This window comes from Megalopta genalis, chromosome 2, assembly GCF_051020955.1.
Source record: "Megalopta genalis isolate 19385.01 chromosome 2, iyMegGena1_principal, whole genome shotgun sequence".
Classification (NCBI taxonomy): Eukaryota; Metazoa; Arthropoda; class Insecta; order Hymenoptera; family Halictidae; genus Megalopta; species Megalopta genalis.
In genome coordinates, this window is record NC_135014.1 from 5,462,322 (window position 1) to 5,478,867 (window position 16,546).

Here is a 16,546-nt window from a genome sequence, read left to right on the forward strand (position 1 = left end):
TCTGTCTTGCATATCTACGGGTCGTTGATATCGCTTTGGCTCGTGTTTTCTCGGATAACGTTATACAGTGGCCGTCGTCGTCGTCGTCGCCGTCGTCGTCGTCGTCGTCTGCCACGATCACCGTGCGCGTACGCCGCCGCGGCAACGGCAACGGCGGCTACGTGCTCGACGATAATAATTATTGACAGATGCGACTGACTAAAACGGCGGCGCCGCAGCACCGTGTCGATCCACCTCTAGCTGTGCTAGCTTTCTGGTTGCCTCTCGGCTTCCGCGCTACCGAACACGAACCGGCGGCAGAGTGTCGACGCCGTCTCACGTCACGACGCCCGACTCGATGAAATTTTAACGATCCCCCATACATTCCGAGTGCTTTCGGGACTCGACCCCGCTGACCCACCGCGACCCTGGAACTTTCGCGGGAAATCCTCGTGGGCGACTTCGAACTTTGCACGACCCGATTCGAAAATAGCACCGCGAATTTCTCTCTTCTCCTCTCTCTCTCTCTCTCTTTCTCTCTCCTTATCTCTCTCTTTCACTCTCTCTCTCTCTTTCGCTCTCTCTCTCTTTCTCTCTCTCTTGTTCTCTCTCTTTTTCTTTCACTTTCTCTTTCTCTTTCTTTCCCTTTTCTTTCTTCCCCTCCCACTCTCTCTCTCCCTTCCCCTCCCTCTCTCCCTCTCTTTCTCTCTCTCTCCCTCTCTTTCTCTCTCTCTCCCTCTCTTTTTCTTTCTCTTTCTTTCCCTTTTCTCTCTTCCCCTTCCTCTCTCTCCCTCTCCCACTCTCTTCCCCTTCCTCTCTCTCCCTCTCCCACTCTCTTCCCCTGCCTCTCTCTCCCTTCCCCTCCCTCTCTCTTCCACCACTCTCTCTCCTCTCTTTCTCTCTCTCCGTTCTGCCAGATTCGAGGGAACCACGTCCGAGGTGGCCAAGCGATATCGGGGTCGCTTGACAAGCATTAAAGTGGCTTGTTAACCCTTTGAGGGCGAATGTCCACATAGTGACGACGTCAAGGCTTGCACGTGTTATTCCAGTAGTTGCAAGCATGTGATCTGTGCATATATGTGTAACGAAATATCGAGATACATTGTGCCCATTTTCTCCATTATTTAAGTCTTTGACAGGAAAGACGAGACGTGAAAGGCACATTTTTCATTCGAACGCGATATGAAACGCTAAAAGACTATGCTACTTCCTACTGGTGTCATTGCAAAGGTCAACCATCTGACTATAACGTGGTATCATTTACACATACGTTACACATACAACACACATATTAGAGTATGTTTACATTAGAGCTGCAATAAACGATTAAAGACTCGATGAGATCGAAGCATGGAAATACGTTCTATTGTATTTTATGAGAGTAAATACATATTTAAGTTGAAACTGCAAATGGAACAATGCGTAGATATTTTCGACGTGCCATACAGCTGAATTTTCCAATATTAATAATTCTTCCAGAATCACTCACCTTTTATAAAGGTTAAGAGGAGATACTCGTGTGACGGGTAAAAATATCGATTACTTTTTTTGCATCTCTAGAATGTTGTATAAAAGTTTGTTCCTGAGAGAAAAAAGTAAAATTCGACGAAGTTGCCTCGAAGAGCGTAATTTATGACGTCCTCAGCTATCCCTTTTCTCGCTGTCGCGTCGTTTCGTGTCGATGGTGGACGAAAACCACAAAACTTTAACCTTTTAGGCCCGACGCGCCACTATAGTGACTTGCTCTAGTAGCTCACTCGCTCATCGTTTGAACCAAACACTTCTTTTCTCTCCACATCGATTTACAACAGTCTAGAGAGTGTCCTAAAAATGTCTCGCAATCCGGAAATGGCGGGTTCCTCGGATCATTTGTAGCAACTTCTTCCTTTACAAAAATGTTCTCCGAGGCACCGTTAACGAGTTATTAACGAAAAACAGTGACCAATAAGAATCGAGTACGGCTGACGCGAGGCGGCCCAGCCAACCAGCGCGCGAAGCCCAGTTCCGCTCATTGGCTCGATCGCCTCGCGCCAGCCGAGCTCGCCTCTCATTGGTCACTGTTTTTTGTTAATAACTCGTTAACGGTGCCTCGGAGAAAATTTTTGTAAAGGAGAAAGTTGCTTCAAATGGCCTGAAGAACCCACCACTTTAGGATTTCGAGACATTTTTGGGACACCCAGTATATACAGACACAGAATATACAGTATCAGACTCTGTACAGTACATATCAGACTCTGCCGTCCAGAGAAATAGCCTCGCGCAGAATTCAGCCGTACCTAAAAGGTTAAAACCCATTTTTCTCAAAACTGCATTTCTCGAATCGGCGTGCAGGATAGCTCGAAAAATAATTAACCGATCGAGTTGACTCAACAATGCATGTATACGCATAACTAAATTCTTCGTAATAATAATTATATAAACTATGTTTATTGCATAATTAAGTTAGAAATTAATGGCAAAATAATTTCTTTCTGCACAAAGCCGCGTATCTCCGACAATTTTGCATTTCTTAAGGAGGAATTTAGTAACATTTAAAAAACATTTAAAAATGCTAGTCTGCACGCCGTCGACGGGATGAACCATATGGAATAACATGTACTATTTCATTGAAAGTCGATAAAATGTAACGAAGAAAAGAAACATTTTATATCTTGAAATGTTAAAGAATATATGTGCAAAGTATCGATGAATTTCAACAAGGTTTTATGTTATAAAAAATGCCAAACACCGCCTCTCGTTTGAACGCTCCACACGAGTCCCCCCCCCCCCCTTAAATACCTGAAATTAGGCTACTAAACGCAGTACCATTGCAAACAAACCCAAAGAAAGAAATTTCTCGCAGCTTTTATCGCAGTCGATGCTCTTACGGCTTTTATCGCAGTTCCCAACATAAACGTACTCTTTCAGAAGCGACAGCATTCAGCAATTTTGTACGGTGTATTGATGCATCCTCTTTCCGAAGCAAAGAAATCGTCTTCGCAACGGAAAGTGGTCGAGCCCCAGAGCTCTTTCAGAAGTTCGTTCCCTGAAAACACCATGGTCAAGTAAACCGCATGCGCTATTCAACCTCGACGCACATGCGATGCACGCGTGCACTTGTAACCGTGTCCCCGGTTTACGATTCTTTCCCGCGTGCACGCCGAGACGCGCGTTCTGTTGTGTCACGAGAGCATATAACCGGCTAATTGCATAATTTCCCGTAATGAACCTTTTCTCCGCGAGTGTCCTGCGGTTCTAGATCACGTGTCTGACACGCTGACACCCGAGACACGGAGTAAATAGAAGATTACGGAGAGGAGTTTAACACCTTTCTCGCATTGGCGCACCACGTGTTATGCAATCGGTGCAGCTAAGAGTTCTCGAGCCATTCTCCTCTCTCACAGCATCAAATCGAATTCCTCCCGCGCGCCTATATGTATATATATATATATATACCGTGAAATCGGATTAGTCGCGAACAGCTCCACTAATAACCACTTTTATGTAAACCGAGCGAGCCGTGTAAATGGAACAACGCAGTGGCATTCAGTGGTTGCGATCAGATTCTTCGAAATATAGCCTGGAAAAGAAGAGCAAAATTGACATGCTAAAATTGTTTATCTCAAAATGTTGTACATGTTATTATAAATATATACAAGGTGTGATGGAAAAATTTTCGGTATTTGTATTTATCTGAAGAAATATTTATTTATTTCCTAATATATTGACACGATCCCATTCGAAGCAGGGTACCAGAGCCAGTTACTGTGGCCAGTTACAGTAATTGCCGTGCCATGTAAGACACATTACATTTTTTTAGTCTTTTATCTTGTTTATGTTCGAATAAAAAAATTCAATACGTCTTATTCGATAAATATGAAGATTAATTATACCCGAAAGCAAACCAAAGGCACAGCAATTGATCACCGCGCAGTAACCGGCTCCGTCATCTGTTAAAGCCAAAAGACGAATCGAAAACAGCTAAAAATCAGCATACACATCGTCGGCATGTGTGAACCAGCTTCAGAAACAATGACGAAGTCATTCAGATGCATATAGCGTGCGAAATTAAAACATTTCGAAAACTTGTTGATCATAAGTTCGTGTTCCGATATACCAATTATGCGAAAGCAGCTTTTAAAGTTTCCACAGAGTACAGTCAATTCTTCCTAATTGTTCCGTCACGTAGAACCTCCCGCAGACCTCTCTCGTGAAGGGTTTATGGCACGGACAAGCGTGGGTCATCTGAGGAGACGGAGACCTTTTTTGGCAGCTGCCGAACATCCGGGCAGTGTCTCCGTCTTTTCTAATGATCGCGACGTGTCGTAAATCCAAAAGGCCCGAAAAGACTCCCGCAATAACACTTGAGATTTTTGAACGCGTCTTGGGAAAGTTAGTCCCAACCGTCGCGGGGATGACATCTCAAGGCCCAGAGGACCTCCCCAACCACGCAATTACGTGTCGCACCCCTCTTCAAGACAAGGCCCGTGCAGGACGGTACGAGAGGGTGGTGACGAAACGTTCGGAGGACGCTGATTGGGAAATCGTAATTTTCGAGAAAACCAATCAGTGCATCCCGGCATGGAGGTGGAGGTTCCTTCAAGAATCTCAAGTGGGGAAAAAGATATAAAAAACGCGAGCAGTCATTAGTAGTATTATTCTTACAGTCGCCTTCAAAAACATATATTCTCGATCCGGAGTCTCACTCGTGCGTCAAACAGTCTCAATCGTTTGGAGACTCACTCGTCACAACCGGAGACTCATTCGACTCGGGAACTCAATCGCTCATACATTCGAAATCGGTCAATCGGACCGATAACCATTAAAAACTGACGCGTCTTCAAACAAGTGAAGCCCGGGCCTTACAACCCCGGTAGGGTTGACGTTCGATCCCCGCGCGTCAAAAAGGCGTCGTAAAAGCACGGCGCTACACTAATTGATCCTCAGCTTATACACAAGAATTGATAATTTCAGGATTACAATGAGAGGATATTCGATTACTCGAGCCTTGCGGTTCATTTTTTGTAGTTACCGATTGTCAATAACTGTAAAAACTATAACTATAATTGCGATCGTACCTCCTCTTCCCAAATTGTCCATTTTTCTTTCCAAGCCGCGGTTCAATTAGGAAGAATATATTGGGTTGGCAACTAAGTAAAATTGCCGATTTGTTCAATGAAATAAAAAAATTGTTTACTTGGCATGAAGTTTAATCTGTAATGTATTTTCCATTTTGTTCGATGACCTTTTGCCATCTCTCCGACAACTTGAAAATTCCACGCTCGTAGAAAGTCTGATCCTTTTCGGCCAAAAACTGAGTTAAGTGAGATTTTACAGCGTCATCATCATTCAAAGTTTTACCACGAAGGGAGTTGTCCAGGGATCGAAACAAGTGGTAATCCGATGGCGCGAGATCAGGGCTATATGGTGGGTGTAACATCAATTCCCAACCAATATCCATGAATTTTTGCCGAGTGGACAAAGACGTGTGCGGCCTAGCATTGTCCTGCTGGAAAATCACACCTTTACGATTGACCAATTCTGGTCGCTTTTCCTTGACCGCTGCATTCAATTTGTCCAGTTGCTAACAGTCACGGATAATAAAAAACAACATAATAATAATAATAATAATAATTTTATAATATAACATTTACGGATATCATAAAAATGGGAGTGAGAGACATCTATAACTGAAATCGGCAATTACTTAGTTGCCAACCCAATACTATATTCAGGGTCTTCGGGCGCAGGACGCCTATTCTTTTGACGAAATTACCCCATTATCTTGGTAACATCGCTAACAATGTGGTTGAACTTATTAAAAAGTTGGTGCGTCAAAAGCAAAGGGGATCCGAGAATAAATGGGGAGCATTACTTTGATACCGCGTCTCTTCCTTTGTCACGGAAAATCAGTATAAGGAAAAATTAGTTCCATCCTTCAAGAATGTGACATTGGATTTACCGTCAACGTTACGTTAACCAAGCATAAAGAATTTTTCCTAAGTAATTCGAGACAGGAGCATAATAACCTGTCGTCTCTTACTCTGTACGCGCGACAACGTGGTGTGCAACTATTTCAGCATGTTACAATCACAAACAATGTGCACATAATCTTGATGTTCTCAGAATTTTATATATTTTGACGAAATAATAAAAAATACCCCTTATGAAATTACTAAGCGACATCGATCTTATTCAATTAATCTAGACTAAAACAATAAACTCAATATATATATAGATTAATTAGATTAGCGACTATATTGAATATACATATAATAATATAATATATATATGAATATACATATGGTTACATTGTGTTTATTGTTTTAGTATAGATTAATTAGATTAGCGACTATGTTGAATATACATATAACAACCCTAATAACCCAAAAAGATGAATGCGACTTTAAATGAAACAAAAATAGAAAAAAAAGTAAAACTACTGGATGACGGATAGCTTGGATAGAGTACTTTGATCAGTCACGTTTAGTGTTCGGTAGTTCCAGCGTCAAAATCTAATTATAGTGTCATATGGTAGTATGAGTAAATGTATTCTGTTCGTTGTATCAATAGCAACAAACTGCAAATATCCCAGAAAATTAGTCATCGCCGTCGAATAGAAAATTTCGTAATAATAGATACGTTAACAAAATCGAAGCTGCTCCAATGAAGTTCAAGAAATGAAGAACGATAAGATCACGAACGTGGAAAGTTGCACGAACTGAAATACATATATTTCCACATTTCATTTAACGTCATCCAATTAGTTCACTTCCATAATGTATTTATCCGAGAGAGAGACTGCTAGACAATATTGATAAGATTCATGAAAGAATCTCATTTTTCGGTGCGCGAACCATGACCCGTCGAACAGTGATAATTAATTGTCGGGAGAATGAACGAACGGCTTGGCCGAGACGCCAAAGATAACAGTAGCTCCGTTTGTTTTCCCCAATGATAAAAACCGCGGTTACAAGTCGACGACTCGCGGAAATATGGAACTGACTTTCGTCTAACCAGCAGCATCGTTGCACGGGCGGGTTGCCCGCGATTTTTGTCTTTAATCGTGCTTGGGTCAACGGAGCCTCGTGATTTTACGCTCGTCTGGACGTGAAATGCTGTTGTTACTTGGTGGACACTTGTTGATATCCGCGCGTCGGGAAATCGACCACGTTACCGCGCACTCATTTAACATTGAAATAATTCGTGTGAATTCGCAACTTCTCACCTTACGATGCGAAATTTCTTCACCATGATTTTAAATCGTATTAACCTTTTAGGTAAAACGCGCCACTATAGTAGCTTTCGCGGATGTCATCTTTCAGAACGACACGCCACTATAATGGCTTTCGCGGATGACATCTCTCTGGACGACGCGCCACTATAGTGGCTTGCTCTAGTAGCTCACTGGCTCATCGTTTGAATCAAATAATCGTCTTCATATGCATTGTTTCACACTTCTTCTGTCTTCACATCGATTTACAACAGTCTGCAGGGTGTCCCAAAAATGTCTCGCAATCCGGAAATGGCGGGTTCCTCGGATCATTTGAAGCAACTTCTTCCTTTACAAAAATTTTCTCCGAGGCACCGTTAACGAGTTATTACAGAAAAACAGTGACCAATAAGAATTGAGTACAGCTGACGCGAGGCGGTCCAGCCAACCAGCGCGCGAAGCCCAGTGCCGCTCATTGGCTCGATCGCCTCGTGCCAGCCGAGCTCGCCTCTCATTGGTCACTGTTATTCGTTAATAACTCGTTAACGGTGCCTCGGAGAATATTTTTGTAAAGGAAAAAATTGCCTCAAATGGCCTGAGGAACCCGCCACTTTCGGATTGCGAGACATTTTTGGGACACCCTGTATATACAGACAGAATATACAGTATGACTCTGTACAGTACATATCAGACTCTGCCGTCCAGAGAAATAGCCTCGCGCAAAATTCAGCCGTACCTAAAAGGTTAAACCGAAATCTCGATCGTACGAAATACAACGAGATCCATTGTTAAAGAAGCACTGAGTTCGCTAACGAGTTCGAATTTTAAAATTCATTATTACATTCTCGTGGACGATCATTAAATTTATCATACGTGTACGAGGCGCGTATGCATTGCGCAAGATTAATCCAAGAATTATGGAAATAAAATGTTGCCGGAATCATATGTTCCACCTCATTAAATAAATGAATACGCGGTACGTCCGGCATTAATGACGAATGTAACGTACATACATTGTGGTTTGAAATGCGTATGAAAACCGTGCGCGTTTCTTCGGAAATATTTTAAACGAAGTAATGACGACTGTAATCATCGCGATTGCAACGTGTTGCGCTAGTAATATACTGTAATGAAAACTTTCACGTTGACCGTGCCTTTTGGGAAAAGGGACTGTTGAAGAACATATAAAACTTTTGATGGAGCTGCAGACCATTAGATTCCTTTTTCTGGGAAAATTCAACGAAGACGCAGCAAATTACCAAGACATTACGAAACACGCAAAAACTAAATAAGGCATACGGTGCAGTAATACTTAATTGCGTTGCAAACATAAACGTCTTTTAGCGATACTATTTCATACAAAGTGTTTAATAGAGGGTGTCCCAGCATCGGTGATGCAAAACTAGCAGCGATCTCCCAGCATCGAGAAAAGGGTGATTCTACATGAAAAAAAAACAAATCGAAAATAATCAAAATAATCAATTTTTCTCATTTGAGGCTTCGTTGTCGAGAAAATCAACTTTGAATATTTAACGAGTACGCTAGAAGTAACTATAGTTCAGATCTAAATGGATGGATCTCGGCAGAAGTTACATATCACCTGTAAATGATACTAATGTAATTATAATAAATTTTCTCCAATTGTCACTCAATATGTAAACAGAAATGGACAATTTGGGAAGAGGAGATACGATTGATCGAGTCTCGTGGCTCCTTTATATAGTTGCAAATTATCAACAATTATAAAAACGAGGTGCAAAGCTCGAACAATCGTATCTCCTCTTCCCACAAGTTGTCCATTTTACATTTATTACTGTACTCGTTTCTTTCTATGAATTTAGAGTGGATTAAAATAAAAATAAGACATGTAATTTAGTTACTAACTTATACTTTATAAATGCAAAAATTATTAAAAATGTAGAATATTCAGAGCCGATTTTCACGACAACGAAGCCTCAACTGAAACAAATTTTGTTCTTTACTTTCGATTTGATTTTTTATGTAGAATCGCCTCCTCCTCGATTGTACCACCGATTCTGGGACTCCCTATTATAAGTATCACACTAGTCTCTATAATTACCTAAATTCCTTTATATTTTATAACTGGTTAATTTTAGTCGCTGATGTTTCTCAATATCAATAAATTCATTTACGGAATTTAATAAAATACTTGCGATGTTAAATGACATGTACTATTACATCTAAGTGTACATATTGCTTCTAAACAGAGCTTTGATGAAAGTGGTATTTCATTAGTACCTTTTGATGTTCAAGACGTGAAGGACTTGACGTGATTCGAGTTTTGCGTAATAGCTCTTAATATTAGGTCTACTGGAAAGTTCTGTCCGTTTTTGAATCGAAATATAACACAATTTTCATACATTTAATAATATTTATTGTAGAATATACTTTCCATCGTTACTTATGACTTTTTGCTAGTGTGATGGCAACTTTTAAATGCCATTTTTAAAAAATGATTTATTTTTAGAGCCGAAGAACTCGACTAGTGCTTGCTTGACATCAGCTTCAGTTTTGAATTTTTTTCCTGTAAAAAGTTTTGCAAAGAGAGAAACAAGTGATAATCGGAGGGTGCTAGGTCCGGGGAGTATGGTGGATGGGACAGAATTTCCCAGCCTAGCTCTGCGATTTTCTGACGAGTTGCCAAAGCAGCATGTGGTCTGCCATTATCATCGATAGCCATGTTTTCACGATCGCGTCTCGCTTAATAATGACACGAGACATCTTTGTTTCAGTTTATTTAGGAGAGTACATGTGTGTAAATGCAATGATAAAGAGAGATAGTCGTATATGTCTCAAATCAACATGTGCATATGGATTGAAACTTGAAGTGACACTATCGGACAGAACTTTCCGGTAGACCTAATACTTCTCATAAACGAAAATTCTAAATAAACGAAACTTTCGCACTGTTAATAAAGCTTTCTCTGTCTCATATTCTACACAATTATTTACAAGTGATATAAAGTAATTCTCACTTTTGTAAATTGAATCACAAATATAGGATTTCGCGTATATGCATTCGTAATGCGGTTACCGGGAAACAAAATGCAAGGTATATACGAGTTCCGTGAAAATCAAATACCACAGGAAAACATGGTAAGTATATATACCGAAAGATCAATCTCGATCAAACAATTGCAGAGCTGTGTGATTTTAGATAGATTTGTAGATTACTATGCTGTTCCGAGTTCATGTATATTGAGTTAGATACGAGGTACGAAGTAAAATGCCCTGGCGAATGCTACGGCGAATAGTTTTTATCAATAAAATCAATACTGCAAAATTGCCAGCCAACAGAACGATACAATGGAGTAAAATTCCAAACATAAATGAAATAAATGGAATAAAATGAAAAATAGACATAGAAAGAATGCAAAATTACAATTGCAATTTTTTCCAAAATTTTTATACACATTGCCTAGCAAATTATATATATATAATATATAATACGACGTAAATTTTTTAGGATGTTATATATCTATATATTATATATATTATAATATATATTATAATAATATAATATATAGATATATAACATCCTAAAAAATTTACGTCGTTTGGTACAATTTTTAAGAAGTTACTCCGTTTTATAAGATGCTGAAACACTTTCGTAGGCCACTGTAAGCATGTATCTACGTAGATATTACATATAATAAATATGTTACTATGCATATCCATTTTGCAAGAATGCGCAAAATGTATGTACAATTTGTAAGCGGGAGGGGCGGGTGTCCGCCAACCCGCGTCGTTCGAGGGAGCGCCGTAGTTTCAAATAATGCGCACATTTCGTTGCAACATTACAACGTCATTCAACGATGAAACAGTTTGTAAAGCAACGATTTCAAAAACGACCGACCATCAAGGGTAAACGCTCCGTTCTAGTATTCCGGTATTATCGATCAAAAAAACTGTTTATTACTATACATTCGGAGTAAGGTCCGGGACAGCTTGTTGCACCCCCGGTGTGCACACGTTCTATTCTCGGCAAATAATTTTGCAGTAAAAATAAAGAAGAAAATAGCTCCGACGTAAGAATCCGCGGAGGACCGGCGCACGCATGCGCGGCCGCGACTCGCCGAGCTCGCAGCAGCAGCGTGAATGAAATAGGAACGTTACTCACCTCTGCGGTGTAAAAACGTCACCGGCCGCCGGTGTATTCCTCGCGCGGGACGCGTACTTGTGCGTTCTTTTCACCTCCTGTTCGACGTTTCCGCAGAGTCGCGTGGCCAGTTCACGTCTATGTAAACAAAACCACCGGGATCGAGGGGCGAGAGAGAGAGAGATCGTGTTCAGATCGTCCGGCGAGTTTCCACGAATGTTTCTCTCATCCTGCCGTGACGTGAACGCCGGCGGAGCACATCACTTGCGCAGAGCGAGCAGTCCTCTTTCGGTGTCGTGCGGTCGCCGCCACTGACGCCACGGAACGGAACAGAAAAAAATATATAGTCGTGTTCGGGTTAGAGCCGCGGCGACAGTTGAAACGCGGGCAAGAGAAGTGGCTGGATCGAAACGGAGAGAAGAAGATACTACGCGCGGCGGAGAGAGCCGGAAAGGGACGAGGCGCGGAGACGGGGGGGAGGTGTCCGACAGAGAAGAAACCAAGTGGAAACGAACAGAAAAACGAGACGCGAGAAAAGTGGCCAGATAACGAGCACGAGTTTCCTGCACTGGAAGAGAGCGTACGCGATACGGGAGTCTCACGCGTCGATCACCACAGACACATTACACGCACACGCGCACGGACACGCAACGCACGCGCGCACGGACACGCAACGCACGCGCACGCACGCACGCACGCACGCGCGCGCGTACATAAACGATCATCGGATACACCGGGGGAAATACCGTCGTCCGATCTGGCCGACGATTTCGCCACCTAGCCGGCCCGTCGATGTCCCATCGTTCGCACAACAAGCAAATCCACCTTTCCCCGCGGCTTTTTCGAACGTTCCCCGGACCGCATGCGCGAGCTATGCGACGATCTCGCCGGCGCAGTTTCCCCGAACGATGCTCGGCGGAAACCTTTTTGCAGGAGGTAAAACGGATCTGTTCTCTCTCTTTTTTTTCTTTTTTTCTTTTTTATTTCCCGTTTCTTTCCGCTTCTTTGGATGCGTGGCTGCGTGCGTGGCGCGCGCGTGTGCGGCTCGAAGTCTCGCGACGAGGGAGATCGTCCTCTTCCTCCGTTGTGTGTTCCTGCTCAGGATCCGATCGAGCAGCCACTGACCCCATGAGACGACGTCGGACCGGAGAGGAGAAAGAGAAAGAGAAAGAACGTGTCTCGTTCGAAGGGAGAGAGAAAATGACCGGCGGAGGGAGCGTACACGAAAGACGAACGGAGAAAAGCGGGAGAGGGGAAACGAAAGAGAAAAGGAATGAATCGGTGAAAGAGATAGAGAGGAAAATGGATAGAGAGCGAAAGAGCCGAGATTGGAAAAGAAAGAGAGCCTCTCCTCGGACGAGAGCGGACCGCGAGGCTCTCGCGTATAACACACGACTCACACTGTTGGCCAGCTCCCCCTCTCTCTCTCTCTCTCTCTCTTCTTTTCTTTATTTCTTCCTGTCTTTCTTTCTCCTCTCTCTCTCTCTCTCTCTCTCTCTCTCTCTCTCTCTCTCGTGTGGATCTTCTACCGCGTTGTTTCTCTCCGAAATTGAATCACGCGGAGAGACGGACACACGTTCGAGTTCGTCCGAGGAACGCGAACGGAATTTCGAACCGATTTCCGCGTGTGCACTGATACGATTTATGTGATCAAATCACTGTTACAATGTCACCTCGTCGATATCTCAGCATATCGTCCCGGCGAGACACTGGTTCGCGCGCGCAAACAAACCGTGACAGTACGTCGCGCGCTTGTTTAGAATATACTGAATACATTTTGACCCGAGCGCTCCGTTCAGGCTCGGCCGGCGCTGGCGCTTCGCGCGTTCGGCCGTGATCGGCCCCGGTCGGCGCCGCTCGGACGCGCTCGCGCTCTATGCGCCAGCCAACCACGATGCCCCGGCCGACCGCGAATGAAACTCGCGCCCTCGCTCGATTGCAAATTATGTGCCTCGCCAGGGACGATGCACCGCGATCGTGTTTACTGAAATCATAGTGTTTCCCGTTTCGAACCGTTCGCGAACTATGCGACCATACGGTCCACGAAAATCCGCTCGTCGTTCGCTGTCTGCTGTTCATTGCCCACCCCCAAACTTTCGCGTTGTCGTCGTGCGAATTAATGAATGGAAAACCGATCTACCGCGCTGAAACAATAATCTGAACAACGACCCTTCTTTTTGGACAAAGTTAAGAATACGTTCATATCGACTTTTTCTTGTTATTATAATTATTGTAGGTAGGATATAGTAAATGACAATAAAATAACTGGGAAATATATTTACAATGGGTGCTCAACAATATTATTAGGCCACTTGAGATAATGATTTCACACTAAATCAATGAAAATTTAAATGGAGATATCTACCTACAATAATTATTATATATATAATAAGAATTTATAGTAACTAGATCTCCATTTAAATCTTCATTGATTTAGTGTGAAATCATTATCTCAAGTGGCCTAATAATACTGTATTAATAATATACTACATATAATAACCTAACTTTAATATATACATATATATTAAAGTTAGGTTATTATATGTAGTATATTATTATATATATGTATATATTAAAGTTAGGTTATTATATGTAGTATATTATTAATAATTATTAAAGGAGGAAATCGCAATGGAAATTGTTACAAATAAGCACGATTTAATTGATGGTTTATCTAAAGTATCGAACGAGAATAATGTACTTAAAAATACCGTGAAAAACATTTATTGCAGCAAGCGGGGGTGTCAACAAATATTGACTGCCTTATTACTTCATTATAAATGCGTTAAAATAATGAAATTTTTCAGGTGTTTTTTTTCATGAACAATCATTACACATTTAGATAATTCAGCATCCATTGTAAACGAATAAAAAGAATTAAAAATATGGAGAAATCATTTTCATGCAGATTTCTCTTCAACGAGAGTGTGACCGGTGTTACCGACGCTACTAAATAAGACGAACGACGCAAAATATAAATATTTATACAAATATAAAAGTATAATATAAATATATAATAATTAGAAAAATCAATGCATACTTATTGCTTGCAGAATCTTCATACTTGCTCACGATTTAAAAAAGCGGAATCGGACATTTCGATTTGCATAACGTAATCGTGGATATTATTTACATACTTTCTAAATAAATAAAATATTAAAAAAATAAACTAAAAATTCAGTTAAAATAGAAGCTAATCTCAAGCAATTTTTATTCTCTTCGTCAGAGGCCCAAATGCCGAAGAATAACATGGCATTCGTAATTTCGTTCAATAATTCTGATAAAACCTAATTACGTACGACAGAGATAAAACGAAGAGCCAATGTAAAGTTTCTATCGTGAACGTTATCTGTAGAATCTGAAGATCTCTTTAATCATTGAAATTCAATAGTTTTGCATGGGATCAGAGTCACGATTCTCTAGAGCAGAACCATGGAAATGCCTGCTACACTTGAACGAACTATGCAACCGATCGAACCAGCTGGAAGACGGGTCTTTATCGGTTTCTTTGTCCGATCTGCGGGAACGGTTCGCGGCGATTTCATTACCCAGGCAAGATTGAAAAGCCCTCGCGGCACTGTGGAAACAATGTATCATGGGCAGGTGCCGGGCGTGGAAGCGCGGAATGGAAGGGAATCGGAAACAACAGAGTAAAGAATGCCGATCTCCTTTGCATGAACGTTGTCGTCGAAATGCTGCAAGCTTGTCGAATCCTTTAAGTCGCGTGCCACTTTATTACCAACACATTTTTGCATTGTACCAATCGGAACTCGTGTCAAAGCAAGCTCTTGTACATCCGTAATAAGGAGAGCAAACTACTTGAATAATTATTTACCCTAAAGCTACCGTACCGCTAAAAAAAACCGGTCTCACATCTTTCATCTAAAACAATATAAATTATAAAGATTCTTTCACAGGAAATGATAGAATTTTCTTAATTCAAATATATTATATATATATTATTAATATATAATTAATATTAATATAATATATATATATATATATAATATATTAGTATGACTGAATTTATTTAGATTTCTTCACCATTTATATATATAATATAATATATATATATATATATATATAATATATTATATTATATATATAAATGGTGAAGAAATCTAAATAAATTCAGTCATGTCTTTTCGACAAAACACACGCATCGGTCACTTTTTTATTGCTCGGTAGGTTTCATTTCATTTTTACACGATCACGCGAAATCTACAACATCGTTACACGTTCACACGTTGCTAATTTCTCAAGCATTTGCTTTAATACGTCCTAGGGTTAATTCAAAAAATACGTACTGCATAATCAATCGAATTCGAATTTGACAATTTCATGAAACATTCAACGGCGCGTCGTCAGCGTACGTTGTATAATGGCTGTAATTAGACGACTAGGCTCACTTGGCACCGAAAAAATCCTATCAAGAATTCTAATAACGTCGCGTACAAACGTACGGGAGCCCTCTCCCGCCTCTGGCTACGATATCACCCGACGAGAAATCCAGCAGCAGTATCAAAGAGCATTGTGGAACATATACTTTCGCATGTATACATTATGCAAATTGATTCCATCGATTGGCCGATGGACCCTAACACTCGCGTACACACACAGACGTCTCGCACGTTTCTGCTCTAGCTCCTGCTCGCCGCGATACAACTATCCAGGGACTTCCATTTACCAGGCAATTTCAAGAAAATGGCATCGTTTTAAAAGCGGAGGTGAGAAACGTCGAAATAGTTGCTCGAAAATTATATCGTGATTATCATCTCCGCGCTACGATTCGCTCCCGTTCAGCTCGCTAACTAGCGCGGCGTCGCGTCGTTTCGAAAAGATTCCGTCCATTTTTTTCTTTTCTTTTTTTTTCATATTCGAAACAGGTTCGAGCCGCGGAATCATTTTAACGCGTGTAATTATACTTCGTGTGCCCCGTCGTTTTACTTTTGTATTTCCTGGTCCGCGTATTGCTGCGAGTTCTCTGCTACGTCGAGGAGTTCTCTATAATGTTTATAATTAGTTCCTCGATGTACATGTTATCATCTCATAGGATAGTTGTTTTTCCTCGTTCCCAACGTTCCCGTAGAAAACGTACTCGGCGAATACATTACAGCGTGTTTCTCGTATTATTGATAATGAAGCAACCACTTCGACGCATCCCCGTTGATCGGTCGCTTTACTTTAAGAAAGCGCGTAATCGTTTTTAATTTAGTGCGATGCGTGCTATCTAGGCGCGCGCGCGCGCGTTCTGC

The 16,546-nt window shown here is 41.4% G+C and overlaps 1 protein-coding gene across 4 annotated transcripts in view; it reads right to left on the bottom strand.

Annotated features, from left to right (window-relative positions):
* The window catches only part of Pde9 (phosphodiesterase 9), a 288,656-nt gene extending 275,597 nt beyond the window's left edge, over positions 1 to 13,059 (bottom strand). The window contains exons 1-2 of one of the 4 annotated variants that reach the window (XM_033466573.2): positions 12,821 to 13,059; positions 11,313 to 11,602 (exon numbers count right to left, since the gene is read on the bottom strand). The gene's annotated coding sequence lies outside the window, so the exon portion shown is untranslated. Of the gene's footprint in view, positions 1 to 11,312; positions 11,603 to 12,037 lie in introns of all 4 variants that reach the window. The other 3 variants (XM_033466574.2, XM_076528769.1, XM_033466575.2) reach the window with 3 other exon arrangements.
* Between the last annotated feature and the right edge of the window lie 3,487 nt (positions 13,060 to 16,546).